Raw genomic sequence first — 18,894 nt, forward strand, 5'->3', positions numbered from 1 at the left:
TTGAGGTCATCTATTTCTTCTTGAGTCAAAGTTGGTTGTTCATGCCTTTCTAGGAACTTGTCCATTTCATCTACATTGTTGTATTTATTAGCATAAAGTTTTCATAGTATCCTGTTATTACCTCCTTTATTTCTGTGAGGTCAGTGGTTATGTCTCCTCTTCCATTTCTGATCTTATTTATTTGCGTCCTCTCTCTTCTTCTTTTTGTCAATCTTACTAAGGGCCCATCAATCTTATTGATTTTCTCATAGAACTTCTGGTTGTATCGATTTTTCTCTATTGTTTTCATGTTCTAAATTTCATTTATTTCTGCTCTAATCTTTGTTATTTCTTTCCTTTTGCTTGCTTTGGGGTTAGTTTGCTGTTCTTTCTCCAGTTCTTCCAGGTGGACAGTTAATTCCCAAATTTTTGCCCTTTCTTCTTTTTTGATATAGGCATTTAGGGCAATAAATTTCCCTCTTAGCACTGCCTTTGCTGTGTCCCATAGGCTTTGATATGTTGTGTTTTCATTTTCATTCACCTTGAGATATTTACTAATTCCTCTTGTAATTTATTCCTTGACCCACTGGTTGTTGAAGAGTGTGTTGTTGAGCCTCCACGTATTTGTGAATTTTCTGGCACTCTGCCTATTATTGATTTCCAACTTCATTCCTTTATGACTGAGAAAGTGTTGTGTATGATTTCAATCTTTGTAAATTTGTTGAGTCTTGCTTTGTGACCCAGCATATGGTCTATCTTTGAGAATGATCCATGAGCACTTGAGAAAAAGGTGTATCCTGCTGTTGTGGGATGTAATGTCCTATAAATGTCTGTTAAGTCTAGCTCATTTATAGTAATATTCAGATTCTCTATTTCTTTATTGATCCTCTGTCTAGATGTTCTGTCCATTGATGAGAGTGGGGAATTGAAGTCTCCAATTATTATGGTATATGAGTCTATTTCCCTTTTCAGTGTTTGCAGTGTATTCCTCACGTATTTTGGGGCATTCTGGTTCGGTGCGTAAATATTTATGATTGTTATGTCTTCTTGTTTAATTGTTCCTTTTATTAGTATATAGTGTCCTTCTTTGTCTCTTTTAACTGTTTTACATTTGAAGTCTAATTTGTTGGATATTAGTATAGCTACTCCTGCTCTTTTCTGGTTGTTATTTGCATGAAATATCTTTTCCCAATCTTTCACTTTCAACCTATGTTTATCTTTGGATCTAAGATGTGTTTCCTGTAGATAGCATATAGAAGGATCCTGTTTTTTAATCCATTCTGCCAGTCTATGTCTTTTGATTGGGGAGTTCAGTCCATTAACATTTAGTGTTATTACTGTTTGGGTAGTACTTTCCTCTACCATTTTGCCTTTTGTATTTTATATATCATATCTAATTTTCCTTCTTTCTACACTCTTCTCCACACCTCTCTCTTCTGTCTTTTCGTATCTGACTCTAGTGCTCCCTTTAGTATTTCTTGCAGAGCTGGTCTCTTGGTCACAAATTCTCTCAGTGACTTTTTGTCTGAAAATGTTTTAATTTCTCTCTCATTTTTGAAGGACAATTTTGATGGATATAGAAGTCTTGGTTGGCAGTTTTTCTCTTTTAGTAATTTAAATATATCATCCCACTGTCTTCTTGCCTCCATGGTTTCTGCTGAGAAATCTACACATAGTCTTATTGGGTTTCCCTTGTATATGATGGATTGTTTTTCTCTTGCTGCTTTCAAGATCCTCTCTTTCTCTTTGACCTCTGACATTCTAACTAGTAAGTGTCTTGGAGAACGCCTATTTGGGTCTATTCTCTTTGGGGTGTGCTGCACTTCTTGGATCTGAAATTTTAGGTCTTTCATAAGAGTTGGGAAATTTTCAGTGATAATTTCTTCCATTAGTTTTTCTCCTCCTTTTCCCTTCTCTTCTCCTTCTGGGACACCCACAACACGTATATTTGTGTGCTTCATATTATCATTCAATTCCCTGAGCCCCTGCTCATATTTTTCCATTCTTTTCCCTATAGTTTCTGTTTCTGTTTGGATTTCAGATGTTCCATCCTCCAGTTCACTAATTCCAACCTCTGTCTCTTGAAATCTACCATTGTAGGTTTCCATTGTTTTTTTCATGTCTTCTACTGTATCTTTCATTCCCATAAGTTCTGTGATTTGTTTTTTCAGACTTTCCATTTCTTCTTTTTGTTCATTCCTTGCCTTCTTCATGTCCTCCCTCAATTCATTGATTTGGTTTTTAATGAGGTTTTCCATTTCTGTTCGTATATTCAGAATTAGTTGTCTCAGCTCCTGTATCTCATTTGAACTATTGGTTTGTTCCTTTGACTGGGCCATATCTTCAATTTTCCTGGTGTGATTTGTTATTTTTTGCTGGTGTCTGGACATTTAATTACCTTAATTAGTTTATTCTGGAGATTGCTTTCACTTATCTTACCTAGAGTTTTCTTGCTAGATGAGTTTGTTGTCCATCTGTTCATTGACCTTCAGTTTAACTTTTTCTGGGCCTCTAGCTTAAGTTTTGTTTAACAGAGGGTAATTTTTCAGTTCTTGTTTTCTTGTTTTTTGTCCTGCTTGTAAGGTGCCTTTTCCCTCCCCACCCTTAGGAGGGTCTACATAGGTATTACAGACTCCAGCTGGGTTTTTCCGGACTAAGCTGGCCTCCTTTCTGGGGGAAGGAATCACCTGCATCAGTTTTCCCTGAGTGTGAGACCCAGCAGGTTGAAAGACTTTCCTGTGAACTTTCTGGGCTCTGTTTTTCTTATCTTGCCCAGTATGTGGTGCTTGTCTGTCTGCAGGTCCCACCAGCAAAAGATGTTGTGACTCCTTTAACTTTGGAAGGCTCTCCCTGATGGGGGCATGGTGGAGACAGAGGAAAGGTTGTAGGCTGGTTTTAATGGCTTCAAATTGCGAAGCCCTGGGGTCTGAATTCCTTGAGAAAGGGATTCCACCTGAGTTGTGTTTCATCCCTCCCGTTGGGAAGGTTCAGGTGGGAGACAGCCCAGAAAGCAGCCTGTTTCTGCATTGGGGGCAGTTGCAGCATGTGTAATCCCACCGCTGAATCCAGAGGCAGCCAAGCCTCCATAGAAACAGCCTCAGAAGGTTCTGTTTCATCCCCTTTCCTCTTTTTTGGTTAGCCCAATAGGCAACCTCCGTCTTGACCAGTTTCGCCTGAGTTGGGGGCCTCCTTTTAGTAGTCAGAATTTGTTTATTAATGCCACTATTGGTGTTTGGTTGGACTCAGTCCCTGCTACTGTTAGAGACTCTTTCCTTTCCCTCCAGGAAGCCGCCTGTGGTGGAGGGGCACCGAGCGCCGGCCGCCACGGCTTGGGGAACTGCGCGCGACTTGGGGAACTGCGCGCGGCTTGGGGAACTGCGCGCGGCTTGAGGAACTGCGCGCAGCTTGGGGAACTGTGCGCGGCTTGGGGAACTCACTGTTCCAGAGATTCGCAGCTGGTCCAGCTGGTCCAGACTGGGGTATGCTGTGTGTTCGGTCTCTGTCGTGGCTCTGGGAGCTGTTCTGTACTGTTTCTGGTTATTTAGTAGTTGCTCTGGAGGATGAACTAAAACGCGCGCACATTACTAAGTCGCCATCTTGGCCCCCCTATCCCTACTTCATATTTCTGACCTACAAAACTGTAAGGCAATGAATTTGTATTGTTTTAAGCCATTAAATTTGTGGTAATTTGGTACAGCAACAATAGGAAACTAACGCAGAAAGTAAATCTATAGGCCATTAGGTACAGCAGGTACTCTGTGCACCTCAGACTCCATTATTCTTATTGTCCACGATTAGGCATGATTTACTTATTTCTGCTATGTTTGTGACTCTTGATTAAGCCATGATAGTTGCTCAATTTACTGATTGGACAGCAAGACCACAGCCAAGGTTTCAGGAGAAGATTCTGACCCTCAGCTCTGCTTCTAGCAAGTGATATCACTGTGGTTATATCAGTTGACTTTATTTGATCCCCCTTTTCTTGTCTATAAAATTAAGGGGATTACACTAGACTGTTTCCAAGGACTCTTCCTACTCTAGAATATCATGGTTCTATGAGTGATTAGTAAGGGTTTATTACCCCATCACTATCTTACAATTTGGGTTTGGAGTCCATAGTGGCTGTTACTGTCCTGCTAAATGGAATAAGAATTGTTCCCAGCATTCTCTCTGACAACATTGGGTGGCAGGAGCTAGAAAACATTCACCTTGTGCCTGTTTCAGGCAGAACAGTACAACCTGGAGAAATGAGGAACTCACATCTCGGTCCCTGCACTTACCATACAAATGCATATAAAAGACCAATGTCCAGATCTAGATCATCTTCAACACAAGAGATGGCATAATATCAGTTACAGGCAACTAACTGGTCAATTATAATATTTTATATTTTATTTTGTTGCTCTATAGACAGCCAAGGAATGGAAATTTCTCCATTGTCTCCCTCTCCCTTTTTAATCTCCCCTATTCCCTGTGGTACACCAAGGTATGGATATTTTGTAAGGCTCAGTTAATTGTTTTTCCTCCCTCCTAACAAAAAATAAATATCAGTTTATATTAAAAATAAGCAATGTTTTAACTTTTTTCTCCCTAGGACTTAGAACAAGGAAGTAAGGCTGAGAGAGAAAAGCAGAAGACAGGAATAGAATGGATGGCAGGATAAGCAGAGAAGTTAAGGATATTCCCAAACTCAGTTCAAGGTACCAACTTGGCATTTACCCACTGTAAGGGGTTTTGAATTTGCCTTCAGAAGAAAGAGGTTGGTTGATTAGCTGTTCTGGGCTGGGGCTTGATTGTTTTCCTAAATAAGAGCATTGCCTAATCAAATGGCATATAAGTAAGCTTTTAAAATGGTTTTGATACTCCGATTTACAAAACTATATCATAAAAAGGAAAGATATCACTTTACTGTCATGAAAAAATTCTCAGGCAATAAAATTAGTCATATTCTAGTTCATTAGGCATTATTCCTTTGGGTTTACAGCCCCACAATTCATCCTGGAGGGTCACCAGAGTTCCAGCTAAGAAGAAATATAAATTGTAGGTTCCCAGGTATATTAGTCAGGGTTTTCTAGGTAAATAGAACCAGTGGGAGATAGCAGTATATATGAGATTTTATAAAAGTGTCTCATGCAACTGTAGGGATGCACAAAACCAAATTCCATGTGGCAGACCATGAACTGACAGCTCTGATTCTTTAATGAATCCTCAAGGAGAGATTGGCTGGCTAAAGCAGAGAGATTCTCTCTTCTGACTTCTCCTTTAAAGCCTTCAACTGATTAGTTTAAACATCACTAATTGCACCAGACACTCCCCTTGGCAGACTGCAGGATGCAATCAACATGCTAATGATTTAACAAACCAGCCTTCTGGTTTCTATTAACCATTCATGGAATGTCCTCTCAATAACACATAGGCCAGTGCTTGCTTGACCAGACAACTGGGCACCATCACCTGGCCAAATTGACACATGAACATAACCAGAACACCAGGGATGCAACTCACAACATCAAGAAAGAGGAGAACTTAATCTTTTTGACTTGTACCCCTACATGTTTATATACTGAGAAGAAGGATCTTTAGGAAGAAATTAGGAGAATAGAGAAGTAGTCGATGAAAACTGTTTTCACCATTGCTGTAATGGGGCAAATCTTCAGAAGATTTCATAACAGGTTGTAAAATGAAAATCATTGACTTGATTTTCTGTGATTCGAACTAATTTCTGGCTGAAGTGCAGATTCCATTGCATTAGCAGAAAATTTAACCTAGGACTCATTCCCTCACCCCCATGATGTCCCATAGTTTTGGATTCCTACAAAGTATAAACCTATTTGGGGTGAGAGTGTTCAACTGGTTCTAGGTGACCACTAAGACATTTACTATACTAAACCACGTGGCCCTTGGATGGATTGTGATCTGGTAGGTCTGTTCTGCCTGTGTCCCATATTTGGGAACCAAAGTTCTTTGGCCAGGCTACCCATGGCATTTCTGCCTAAATGACCATACATCTATGCCTTTGGGGTCCTGCTGCCTCCCCAAGGAATTCCCCATGACCTGGTTGGTGCCTGCTATTTCTGGACTCATAGTTCTCTCTCCTCTCCTTCCTTAACTTTTTCTATTCTGTTAGTGAAGCCCCAACCTAACCATGGTTCCTTCAAGATATTCTGTTCATATCAGAAAATTGTCTTCTCACTCTTACCTCTTCTCAGATAGCTAAAGACTCAAACTTTTGGAAAATGAAAGCCAGAGAGCTATAGGCCACTTCTGCTTGCCATCCTTCCTCTTGAGGTAAGGAGCACAGAATAGACAGTCTGCTTGGAATGAGGGGAAGAGAAAATACACAGAGGAAAAAAAATTGATACCTTGAAAAATATAAACGATATGCTAAAACACCATCTCTTCTGATTATAACTGGGTTTGAATGAAAAATTGTTCTGCGCAAAAGCTAAATTACTCCTGTCTTCTCAGTTTTACTGTTATGACAAATCAAGAGAATCTTTCATTTGTTTGCCAAATAAATACCACACAATGTTGGATTAAACAATAGGAATTTATTGTTTCAGAATTTTGGAGGCTAGAAGTCCAAAATCAAGGTATTGGTGAGCCATGCTTTCTCCAAAGTCTGTAGCACTCTGGCATCCAACATCTTGTTTGCTGGTAATCAATATCTACCTCATCACATGGCCATCTGTCTCCTTTGGTCTCTTCCCATGGCTTCTACTCTTCCTGCTCAGGGTCTGTGTCTCCTTATAAGGACTCCATTCATAATGGATTAAGTCACACTCAGATTCAATTTGGTCTCATCCACACAGGATCTTCAAAGATTCTATTTACAAGTTCATGCTACAGTGCCAGGGGTTAGAACTTAGACATGTTTTGTGGGAGACATAATTCAATCCCCACCATAGAGGTTCAAAATTCTATACACTATGCCAAGAATCTACCTTCACAGCTCATCATATTCAAATGATTTTTTTAAACACTGGCAGCCTGAGAAATTTATCTTTTTCATTTTGTTTCATCTAATGTAAAAAGAAAGTATAGTGCATTGAATTTGACCACAATGCTGCAGAAGTAGAATTAGTACTACCGTAGTGAGGTTCCTATTATAGAAACACTGGGATTTGGGGGAGGGATGCAGTAATATGAGAATTTCTAGTCAGATGACTTATCTGCATATCACAGAGATTTCAGAAAATCAAGTGGAAGTTGTGAGAGACTTAATAGTTCAATTAGAGAAAAGGTTCAAATTCTGAAGTTATACAGATTATTTAAAAACTGCACTGGTAAATTCATTCTTTGGAATGTGAATGTATTTTTTATCATATAAATGATATTATAAAACATAGAGACACTTTTTAGTGCAGTCTTAGGGTTAAAACAAATCCAGAAAATACCCAATAAATAGAATGTTCTATTTATCTTTAATGCCATTTTAATGGAGAAGAATACCTTCAGCCATTCTGTTTGTTTGTTTAGTTTCATTTGAGATCTGAAGAAATATATTGGATTTTTCGAAAGCTTTAGACTTTCATGGAATTGATTTCTTTTATTGAGTCCATTTTCATATCCTTCTTTGTCCTAAATGCCATAGCATTATTGGCAATATCCATAGGGAACATCAGCCGCATGATAGCCAGTGTGGGACAGGCTCAAAAACAGTGGTTTAAGAATAAGTTTCAGAGAAATGGAGATGACTCAGCAGGAAAGTAAAGAGAAATGGAAGGAGAAAAGGAGAGAAGTAAGGAGTGTGTTTGTGATAAAGAGGTTACTTTAGGTATAGTTAATGGAGCTGAAAAATGAGAAAATTGTGAACGATTACCCTAAGAAGGAAGCAGGACAGAAGATGCCAGAACTTAAAATCTAAGTGCCTTCGGAGGCCAAACAGATAAACAAAAGAGGTAGTCTGGGTATGAAAGGAAAGTAAATAGTGGGGACTGACAAACTGGAGAGTTTCAAGAAATTCAAATTTCATTTTTTGTAAAACACTGGTGTGAACCAAAGCAATACATTTACAAACTGAATTTTGCCTGCTGGCTCCTGTCCAGAGACTCTGGCCAAGATATTAAAAGCAGGAGATCTGGAGTCAGACTGTCTGGATTTCTAGCCCTCCTTCATCACTCAGTGTTTCTGTGACCCCAGTTTATTTATCTGTAAAATGGAGATAATAATAGTTTCCTACTTTGCGCTTAGCCCAAGGCTGTGCAGGTCCCTTAGAAGTGCTCAATAAGCAACCAATAGAATGTAAACTCCTGGTAGTATGTTCATTATATTCTCTCTAGTGTCTAGCAGTATCTAGCACATAGTAGGTGCTCACTAATTATTTGTTAATTGATTCAATAGAAGGATGAAGGGAGGAAAGGCAATGGCAGGGAAGATTTGTTCGGTAATTAAGTTCTCCACGCTAATTATGAACAGCTTAGGTTAGAGTCAGTGGTGGGTTATGTTTTAGGAAGTGGAAAATGTGATGGTTTCGGGAACTTAAAAATGATTAGTAATAGAATGCAATGAATCCTGCTTCTGGTCCAACACTTTCATTTTACAAATAAAGGAACCAAGGCCCTAAGGGACAAAGCCAGGTATACAAACCAGGTGGGCTATGAATCAGCAAGTATGTTTGTCTGTATGGCTCTATGTTCTATGACAGGGACTCCTGCTTTTGAACAATATAGAACAACAGGGACCAGATTTAGTCTCCCATCTGAAATGATTAAAAAATTGGATACAACATATGAAACAATCGTTTTTAAAGGTCTTGGACATCAGGTAACTAAGGGCAGTGACCCCAAGAGATGGGGAAAAAAAAATGTGGTAAGTCCTACAATTACCCAGGCTTACTGTGTTGAATTTATAGTCCATGGTACAGAGAGAGGGAATCTAGCTGGAGACTGGCAGACTCTCTGAATTGAGGAGATGAAGCCAGATCAGGGGAGATCCAGGCGGCTTGAGTTTGCAGGATAGCATGCTGGAGAGGAGAAAACACAAGAGAAAGAACTCCAGAGTTGTGCAGCCGGCACTCCTTGCATATTCAGCAACTATAACCTGCACAAGCATGTGAGAAAGCTGTTTGGGGCAATGCAAAAAATCACCTGAGATTAGAGGACTAGTAACCTCTAGTCACACAGGGTCCAGAAAGTGTTCCCACTAGCCAGACTGGAAAATCTCAAAACTCATGGGGCACTGGGTTCAGTATTCAAAAAGGCCTTGCCTCAATAGTGGAAAATTATCAGTCCTAAACAAAATGCTGCTCTGATTCAGCCTAATGCATCTTAAGAGCAGAACCTGAAAGGATAAAATGTTTCCAAGTAACTTAACTAGATTCCAGAACAAAAATCAAGAATATTTATAGGAATACAACAATATGCTGCAACCAACAAGGTAAAATTCACAATGTCTGGTATCCAATAAAAATCACCAGGCATGCAAATGAGTAAAATACAAACCATAATGAGGAGAGATATCAATCAATCCAGAATTGACACAGACGTTAGAGTTAGCACACAGCAATATTGAAATAGTTATTATCACTATATTCCATAGTTTCAAAAAGCTAGAGTCAAGATTAAACATATTAAGTAGAGACATGGAAGATATAAATAAAGACTCAAATTGAACAAAGATAAAAATACAACTTGATCAGATTAATGCAGATTAGACACTGCAGAAGAAAAGGGTAGTGAATTTGAAGACAGCATAGAAATAATACAAAATGAAACACAGAGAAAAAAATACTAAAAACAAACAAACAGAACATTAGTGAGTTGTAAGACAACTTCAGATGGCCTAGTATATATGTAATCAGAATTCCAAAGTGTGTATGGTGGGGGTGGGGGTGGGTGGGAAGGGCAGAAGAAATAATGACCAAAACTTTTCCACATTTGAAGAAAATTTAATAAATCCATACATCCAAGAGTCTCAACAAACACCAAGCATAAAAACCATGAAGAAAACTACATGAAAGCATAAAAAATTAAATTTTTGCTCAAAACCAATGATAAAGAAAAACATTTTTAAAGCAGCCAGAGGAAAATGACAATTTGCATAAAGAGGAATGAAGAAAAGGTTGACAGAAGATTTCCCTTTAGGAATCATGGAAGGGAAAAGAAAGTGGAGCAACACATTTAAAGTACTGGATAAAACTTGTCAACCTATAATTTTATTCCCTGTGACAATATCTTTCAAAAATGAAAGGAAAATAAGAGATTTTTAGACATTCAAAAGCTGAAAGAATTCATCATCAAAATACCTACTCTACAAGAAGTGTCATCTCTTATTCTTACTGGAGCATAGTAAATGAGCAACCCCAAAATTCCTGAGCTGCAGTTTCTTCATCTCTCAAATAATGTTGCCTATCTTCCAAGGTTACAATCAGAATTGAACAAAATTGTACATGGAAAGCCCTTGGCATAGTTCCTGACGCAAAATAGATGTTTCATAAATAAAAGTTTCTTATCTTTTCCAGTACCAACTCTCTGTTCTGCCTCTCAGCCAGACTTATCTAGGAGGTTGGTGGTGGAGGGAGAGACAAAGCATAGTCTAGAATTTTGCTGTTTAAAGTGTGGAGCTAAAACCAGCAGCAACGGCAAGAGCAGCCAGGAATTTGTAACAAATGCAGAATCTCAAAACCCAACCAAGACCTACTGAATCAGAATCTGCATTTTAACAAATCCCCAAGTGATTTTTATATGCATCCACATTCAAGAAGCATGTTCTAGAAAACAGTTACTGATCGCCCTTTCCCCTACCTAGCTCTTCAGCCAGAACATCATCTCCAAAACTTGAAAGTAACTCCACCATGATAATCTACCATGTCTTTTCACCCTGTGTGCTGGTTTGAAATGATGTAAGGCCCCCAGAAATGCCATGTTTTAATCAAAATCCCATTTCATAAAGGCAGAATAATCCTTATTCAATACTGTATGTTTGAAACTGTAATTAGATCATCTCGCTGGAGATGTGATATAATCGAGAGTGGTTGTTAAGCTCGGGATTAGGTGATGACATGTCTCCACCCATGTGGGTGGGTCTTGATTAGTTTCTGAAGTCCTATAAAAGAGGAAACATTTTGGAGATTGGAGATTCAGGGAGAGCAGAGCAGAATGACATAGCCACGAGATACGGAGTCCGCCAGCCAGCAGAAGATCACCTTTGGAGATGAAGAAAGAAAATGCCTCCCAGGGTGCTTCATGAAACAGGAAGCCAGGAGAAGCAGCTAGCAGATGACACCATGCTTTCCATGTGCCCTTCCACTTGAGAGAGAAACCCTGAACTTCATCAGCCTTCTTGAACCAAGGTATCTGTCCCTGGATGCCTTAGATTAGACATTTCTATAAATTTGTTTAATTGGGACATTTTCTCAGCCTTAGAGCTGTAAACTAGCAACTTGTAAACTAGCAACCTTAGAGCTGTAAACTAGCAACTATTCCCCTTTTAAAAGCCATTCCATTTCTGGTATATTGCATTCTGGCAGCTAGCAAACTAGAACACCCTGCTTCTCAGATCTTTTTGTTTCTACCCTGTCTTGTCTTCTCCAGTACTCAAGAGGAGAAGCAGTGGCTCAAGCAGACAAGCCTCAGTTTAATATCTAATTCTTGGGCTTTGTAACCTGTCAGTGAGGAGGGGTTTGAAGTATCACCCACATGATTCTTGTTTGCTTTGGGCTTATTTGCCTGTCTTTCAGTAGTTTACTAGATCTAATTTTTCATTAGGAATCATGGAAGGGAAAAGAAAGTGGGCAACATATTTAAAGTACTGGATAAAACTTGCTAACCTATAATTCTATGCCCTGTATTTAGGCAGCAGAAAAGTTAAAAGTACATGATGTTTTATTTGCTGGGAACTTACAGAGACTGCTAGGAAAGCAAGGGTAGTTAGAGGGCCTGGAAATATCATGTCTGGCTCTGCCAGCAAAGAGAACCTTCTTATGTCCATATCACTTCTGTCCCTGGAACCCTCTAATACTTATACCTACCACATTGAATTGCTCTCCCTCCCTGATTAGACTATGGCTCTATGAGGGCTTCAACTGAGTTTGAGTCACTCATTTTAGATCTCTAACTTCTAGGAAAGAACCTAGAACCTAGAATGTAGTAAATTTTACTTACTTATTAAATTTTTAAGTGATTTAATAGTGGAGTCTGAGTACCTGAGAATTGAAGCTGAAATACCCTGATTCTCAACTATACTACTCTCTTTATTAGTCCATAGAGGGTTAATCCATGCTTTCTTGTAAATATCTTGTCCTGTGTGATCAGTATGATCAAAGAACCATATGCAGGAAACATGGTGTGGGCAGGCCACAGTGGCTCCGCAGACAGAGTTCCTGCCTGCCATACCAGAGACCGGATTCGATTCCTGCCCATGCAAAAAAAAAAAGAAGAAGAAAAAAATATCTACAATTCTCCACCTCTCCTTGTATCCACACCTGTTGCCTCTAAGGCTCCTCCCATCAAGGGGTGGAATCTATTTCTCCACTTTTGAAGCTGGACTAGTCTTGTGACTTGCTTTGGCCAGGAGAAGTGATGGAATTGATGGGGTGCCTGTCTGGGCTTAGGCCTCAAGAGACCTTGCACATTTCCATTCTCTCCTGGAGTCCTGCCACCACTAGGTTAACAAGCCAAGGTTTGCCTGCTGAAAAATGAAAGATGCATGATTAGTCACCTATTGACTCAACCAACAGCTAGCAAACTGACAGACATGTGAGCGAGGCCATCCCAGAAACTAGTTAGTCCCAGAAATAGCTATCTGGTACACATAGAATGTTTAAAAGCTGTTTTTCATTCTGGTCTATAACTTTGTTACTCATTCTAACCATAAGTTAGACCAGATGCTCAGTTACTTTCATATTTTAAAGGGTCAAAGGGAAAACTCTCCAAGTTCTCATATTTTTCTCAGCACAAACATTGGGGATGGGTTCAAAAGAATCTCTCCACTTGCAAAATTGATCAATTATTTCCAGGCTTACTACAATTGGAAACAATTGATAGCAGAAATATTGGTGTTATAGTTGCATGCTAAACAAAGACCTTACTAACTTTAACTCTAAAAAGAAAGTGTGCATACTCATAGATGTGCTCAAAGCTAATTTACAAAAGCAATTTAATCTAGCTGTTGAGGTAATACCAAAATGGCAGAATCATATTTGCCACTATTAAGATTTATGATAATAAATATTTATTAGTTGGAATTAGGCTCAGCTATGAATTACAGAAAGTCCCAAATGACAATAGCTTAAACAAGATTGCTAATTATTTCTCTTTCGTAAACATGCTGGAAGGAAGTGCAGGGCTGGTATGATGCTTCCTGGTGCCAGGTTCCCAGGCTCCTTCTACCTGATTGGACTGCCATGTGTGGTCTGGACCTCATGAACCAAGATGGCATAAGGTGCATTCCAAGATGCCAGTTGGAAGAAGGGGGAAAGAAGAAAAGGCAAAGGATACCCACTGTGCTGATTTGAAGCTATTACATACCCCCAGAAAATGCTATGTTCTTTTAATCCATTTCTGTGTTGTGGATAGGACCTTTTGCTAAAGTTATTTCAATTGAGATGTGACCCAGTCCATTCAAGGTACATCTTAGTCCTTTTTACCAGAGTCCTTTATGAGAGGATAAAAGACAGAAAAAGCCCAGAGACAGAACAGAGAAAAAAGCCCTGGAGAAGCTGAGAAGAAACCACTGAAGCCAGAAGCTGGAAGCAATGAAATCTGGAGAGAAGGACCAGCAGACGTCACCATGTGCCTTCCCATGTGACAGAGGTGTCCCAGATGCTGGTAGCACATCTTATCCATCTCTTCCTAGCTCAGCAGTAGGCAGTTCCCGAGACTGTAAAAGTTGAGAGGGAAGGGGAGCTCTCATGGGCTATGAGGATGCCCTACATTTCCATCAGAGAAAATAAATATTCCTTTCTAGAGCCTTAGGCGTTCCCTAAGATTCTGGCTGGAAGAGTAATGTTCTTAATGGGGAATGACTAGAAGACAACACTTCAGCCCACTCACTGGGGGAATGTTTTTATGGAGACCACAGAGCCCTAGATAAACTTACAAGATACATGACAGTGTGGGCAGTGCTGAGCTAACCTAGAGCAGTTCTTTGGCTTCACTCTGCCACCAGTTCCAAGTTTTACCAATAACAATTGCAAAGAACATTCAGCCTCCCATAAAGACCTGTCTATTCCCAAGTCCATGACTGGCATCATCTCAGGAATCCCTGACTATGTGTGTGGTAAACACCCACACAGAGTGTGAGAAACATCTTCAGAAACACAAGAACCAAGACAGAGAGAGAACACAAGACAGAGAAAGAGTAGAATTTTGAGAATTCACAGCAATGCCTGCAGTTAAATTTGTTTTATAGACTCTAAATTGTGGGGGATATAGACATTAAGGTATTTCCAATACATAGATCTTTGGAATGATTTGACAGTTTATGTTGTTTTCTATTCCCATCAAGCAGTTCACTATTGCTGACAGATACCTTTCCTGATTATTGCTGGAAGCCTTGCTACTTTGAAAGCTATTGATGAATACATCTGCTTTTCCAGCTTTGAAAACCTCTTTATTAGGCTGTTTGGGAGAGTTGATTAAAAGTCTTCTTCATATTTTCAGGCTCTCCAAAAATCTTTATTAGGCTGTACAGACCATATGTGGGAAAGAAATAAAGGTTTCCAGGAACAAATTTTAAATAGGCATGATTTCTTTTTTTGGTCTACTTTTCAGAAATTTGCTCTGCTAGCTGGACAAAGGGCATGCCTAATGATAACAAAGCCTCCTTTTAACTCATTTTCCAATAGTGAAGGGTTGGGTGGTCATTTGTTATTGTTTTGTTTTTCATAAGCGGACTAAAATGCCTTCAGTAGCCTATTGTTGGCTATTTGACTTGACTTCCAAGGAAGCACCCCAGAAGCTACCTCTGGGTCTGTACAAAATGACTTTGTCTCTTGTATGTCACTCATTGGTGGGCAGTGGGACAAACTTGTCTATAAGCCCTCCTGCCACTTTCTATGGGGAGGCTAAAATACTACAGACACTACTACAAGGTTCTGAGGATGGGAAAAATTTGCATAGACTCAAGATGACAAACCTACACTGAGGGTTCAGAGCAGCTGGGTACACAGTGTGGGATTCAGAGTGTTTCCAGCATAGCTTAGACCTGCCTTTCCTCCAATAATCAAATAAATATTGAGACCCTGTTCAAGCTGATCCTGAACCTCTCTCTTCATCCCTATGCATTTAATATCATCCAGTAAGCCCAGTCCTTAGATTCTGATACTTAATCAAGGATTTAAGGATATTTTAAAACATGCTTTCCACTGGGTAGCTAAGGATTAAGAATTTATCCTTGTGTAGTACCTCTCTTATCAATAAAATAGTCTTGTTTGTTTATCCCACTGTTAAAAAGCAGGGGTGATTCCCAAAGTATTTGACAACTCACAAGGCATGGTAGTCTCAGCCAGAATGGATGCTAGTTTGGGGATCCAGGGACCAGGATTCCCTTCCATACTGAGTGTAAATCATTGTACATAGCCACCTACATGACCAGGACATACATTAAAGGTCATCAAACCTCCTCAGGGGAAATGAATGTACAAATGGTATTATATACATGGAACTGAAACTCCCCTCCCTTGATCATTATTGATAACTGCTTAGGTTTGTTAAAGCTGCTATAATGTAATATACATGAAATGGATTGGCTTTTATCAAGGGGATTTATTAAGTTATAAGTTACAATTCTAAGGCCATGAAAATGTCCAAATTAAGGCACCAAAAGAGGATACTTTCTCAGAGGAAGGACAGCTGTTATCCAGGACATTTCTGTCAGGTAGGCAGCACTCAGCTAGCATCTGCGGTCCTTGCTCCTGGTTCACTGCTTTCAGCTTCTGATTGCAGTGACTTTCTCTTCAAGCATTTGTGGGCCCTCACTTAGCTCCTGTGGGGTAAACTCTGGATTTCATCTATTTCCCTTGGCTGTCTCCAGACTCTGCTATTTCTGTGAGTCCTTGCTTAGTATCTGAGGTATTTTTGTCAGCATCTCAAAACATCTGTGTCTTCTCTCTGTGTCTTTTAAGACCCACCTTGAATGTGTCTCCAACTAATGAAAAGGCCCCACCCACAATTGGTTGGGTCACTTCTCCATGGAAACAATCTAATCAAAGGTCCCACCCAAATAACAGTTCTGTCCTGAAAGATTAGATTGGGATTAAAACAATGTGGCTTTTCTGGAGTACATAACAGTTTCAAACCAGCACATTCTACCCTCCAGATCCCAAAAAGAGATGTCTTCCCATATACAAAATATACTCATTCCATAACAATATCACAAAAGCCTTAAACCATTTCAGTAACAATACAAATATTAACTCAAAAATAGTACAGAATCTCATCAAAGTCAGTTACAGGCATAGTCTGTCCTAAGGCAAAATTCTTTTCTGGCTGTGGACCTGTGAAACTCAGAACAAGTTATCTGCTGCTTATATACAAAGGAGGGTCAGGCATATGATAAACATTTCCATTTCTGTAAGAAGAAATTAAAAGGAAAACAGGAGTCACTGGACCCAAACAACTGTGGAAAACAGCAAGGAAAACTCCATTAGATTTTAAGGTCTTAAAATCATTTATCCTTGGGGCCTGAGAGACTGGCAGTCCCACCCTTTTCAAGGACTTACATAACAGCCCTGCTTTCTCCAACACTAAGATGAATGTTCCAACATATCAAAGCACTGGGGAGACCACCTAGTTCAAGCATCTGGGTGGCACTCAGACTCTCTGCCATCTCTGGGGCACATGCTTAACTCCTTCAGAACAATGGAGTGGTGGCCAGGCTCTCCCCAGTCCCTGGGGAATGTGCTCCACCTTCTCTGAGGCCTGATGGGTCAACACTCTTCTTGAGCAATAAAGCAGAAGGCCTGCCCTCTGCTTCTGGGCAAACTCACCATCTCCGCATGCATGGGTACATCTCTCCTGGCCTCAAAGTTCCTGGCTCCAGACTTTAGCTTCCATAGTTCTGCCTTTGAAGTAATTTTTCCTTCAATCTATTCCTTTTCTGTCCCTTTTAGTCCAGACTGGCAGTGGTTCCATTCATTCAGCTCTCACAAGAAACTTACCAGTTTAGCATGCAGTATACAGGGATCACAACCATCAGACAATCGGATTTTCTACAAATCCTTTCTGGATAACTCCATCTCTAATCCTGGCTTGTCCTTAATGGCTGACTAGTTCCATCTTTGGTCAAATTCTCATGTGGGGCAAAATCCTCTGGGATTTCATTTTCTAAAACTGCATAATTTTTCAAATGTTCAGTTTCTGGTTTCTTTGTACCAAGTGTTCAGTTCTCAGCTTATTCCTTTCCTGCTGCATTTTACTAAACTGCAGTAGAAGCCAGGCTGTATTTTTTACATTTAGTTTGGAAATTTCCTCAGCTAGACATCCAAGCTTCTACCTTACAGCAAACATCAGGACTCAATTTTGCCAAATTCTCTGCCTTTCTTCCATTTGGTAATGCCACGTACATCATTTCTATCTAAAGTCTCATTAAAGGTATCTTTAGAGTCCACATTTCTACCAACAGTGTGTTCAAAGGAATTTAGGCCTTGGGTTAGGATTAAAAGAACATGGCTTTTCTGGGGTACATAACAGTTTCAAACCAAGACAATAACAGATGCCTGCATCGTGAGACCCTGCTGAAACACTGTTCTCCCACTCTTGTCCTAAATCCATAGAAGCCTGCGTACTCCCCCTATCCCCTTTGTAGGGTGCTGACTTCCATTTCCCAACCTGCTGCCATCAGTAATAATCCTCTCATTTCATAAATCCTAAGTCAAATTCATGTCTAACTCCATGCATGAAGTGTCCTTTGGTCTTTGGGCTGCACCAACCCAAGACCTCCAACAGCTGGGTTGGCACAGCTCACCAGTATGTCAGTTTAGTATTACAGATGTAGGCCCTGAAATAAGTGGGCAGTCTTCCTCCACAGAGTGGAAGATTCCCCCTGTTCCCATCTTTCTTAAAAAAGAGAGCATATCTCTTTGTTGCCTGGGGTTCCTTCTTTTAGAGGATTCATCCTTCTCTTCTGGAATTTTGAGTGACACTCTTTGTAAGACTAAGTAAGGCTGAGAATCTACACTTATCATTTGTAGAATGCCCTTCATTTCCCGTCAGTCATCACAGTCTGTCAATTCTGTCTCCTAATTAGTGCCCAATCATTCCTACTTTCTGTCACTTAGGTCAGGTGTTCATCATCTCTTGCCTGGATTTCTTATAATTATCCCCCTGTTTCCATGCATGGCTGCTCTGCTTAAAAGAGGGTAAGCATCCTGCACATGCTTACAAAGAGGGTCTTCTAAGCACAAATTTAGTTGTGTCACTTCACTGCTTAAAATACTCAAATGATGCTCTGTAGGAAAACCAAACTTTTGTAACATTTTCAGGCACTTTATGATCTCCCCCCATAACCTTCCCTGGCTTCCCAATTAAAGGCTTATGCTTCAACTTAGCCCAACTATTTAGAATTTCCTGAGGCACCGCTTCCCTGTAGGCACTCCTCTTCCTCACATCAGTGACTCAATGAACTGCTCCCTCAGTCTAGGTTATGATCTGAAAGCCTTTCCATATGTCTCCAGGACTTTGCCCTCTATAATCTCATAGAAACTTATCTAAAGACTTTTATCAGGTACTCTTTAGAAATACATCCTGTATCTTTGTCACAACACCCCCACTCACCCCACTAGATGGAGAGACTCCAAAGGGTGTTAACCGCAACCACATTCTCTCTACATTCGTCTGGTAGTAGGCATTTACTCTAAGTTTTAGTTGAGTAGAAGGAACACGGGTTTGGGTCTTCAGAGGATACTTATTACCTGGGATGATTTTGGCCATCCATTTAGTCTCTACTGTGTTGTCTTTAGATCTTGAATATGCT

The 18,894-nt window shown here is 39.9% G+C and overlaps 2 long non-coding RNA genes across 2 annotated transcripts in view; one reads left to right on the forward strand and one right to left on the reverse strand.

The window, feature by feature from the left end:
• Window positions 1-18,894, reverse strand: part of LOC143687281 (uncharacterized) — a 123,039-nt gene that overhangs the window by 15,358 nt on the left and 88,787 nt on the right. The gene's annotated exons all lie outside the window — the stretch shown is intronic.
• Window positions 1-18,894, forward strand: part of LOC143686805 (uncharacterized) — a 37,067-nt gene that overhangs the window by 6,930 nt on the left and 11,243 nt on the right. Inside the window, exon 2 of the long non-coding RNA XR_013177277.1 lies at window positions 4,574-4,679. This is a non-coding gene — a long non-coding RNA (uncharacterized LOC143686805). The remainder of the gene's footprint in view (window positions 1-4,573; window positions 4,680-18,894) is intronic.

The sequence above is a fragment of the Tamandua tetradactyla genome, chromosome 1 (genome assembly GCF_023851605.1).
Source record: "Tamandua tetradactyla isolate mTamTet1 chromosome 1, mTamTet1.pri, whole genome shotgun sequence".
NCBI classification, from domain to species: domain Eukaryota; kingdom Metazoa; phylum Chordata; class Mammalia; order Pilosa; family Myrmecophagidae; genus Tamandua; species Tamandua tetradactyla.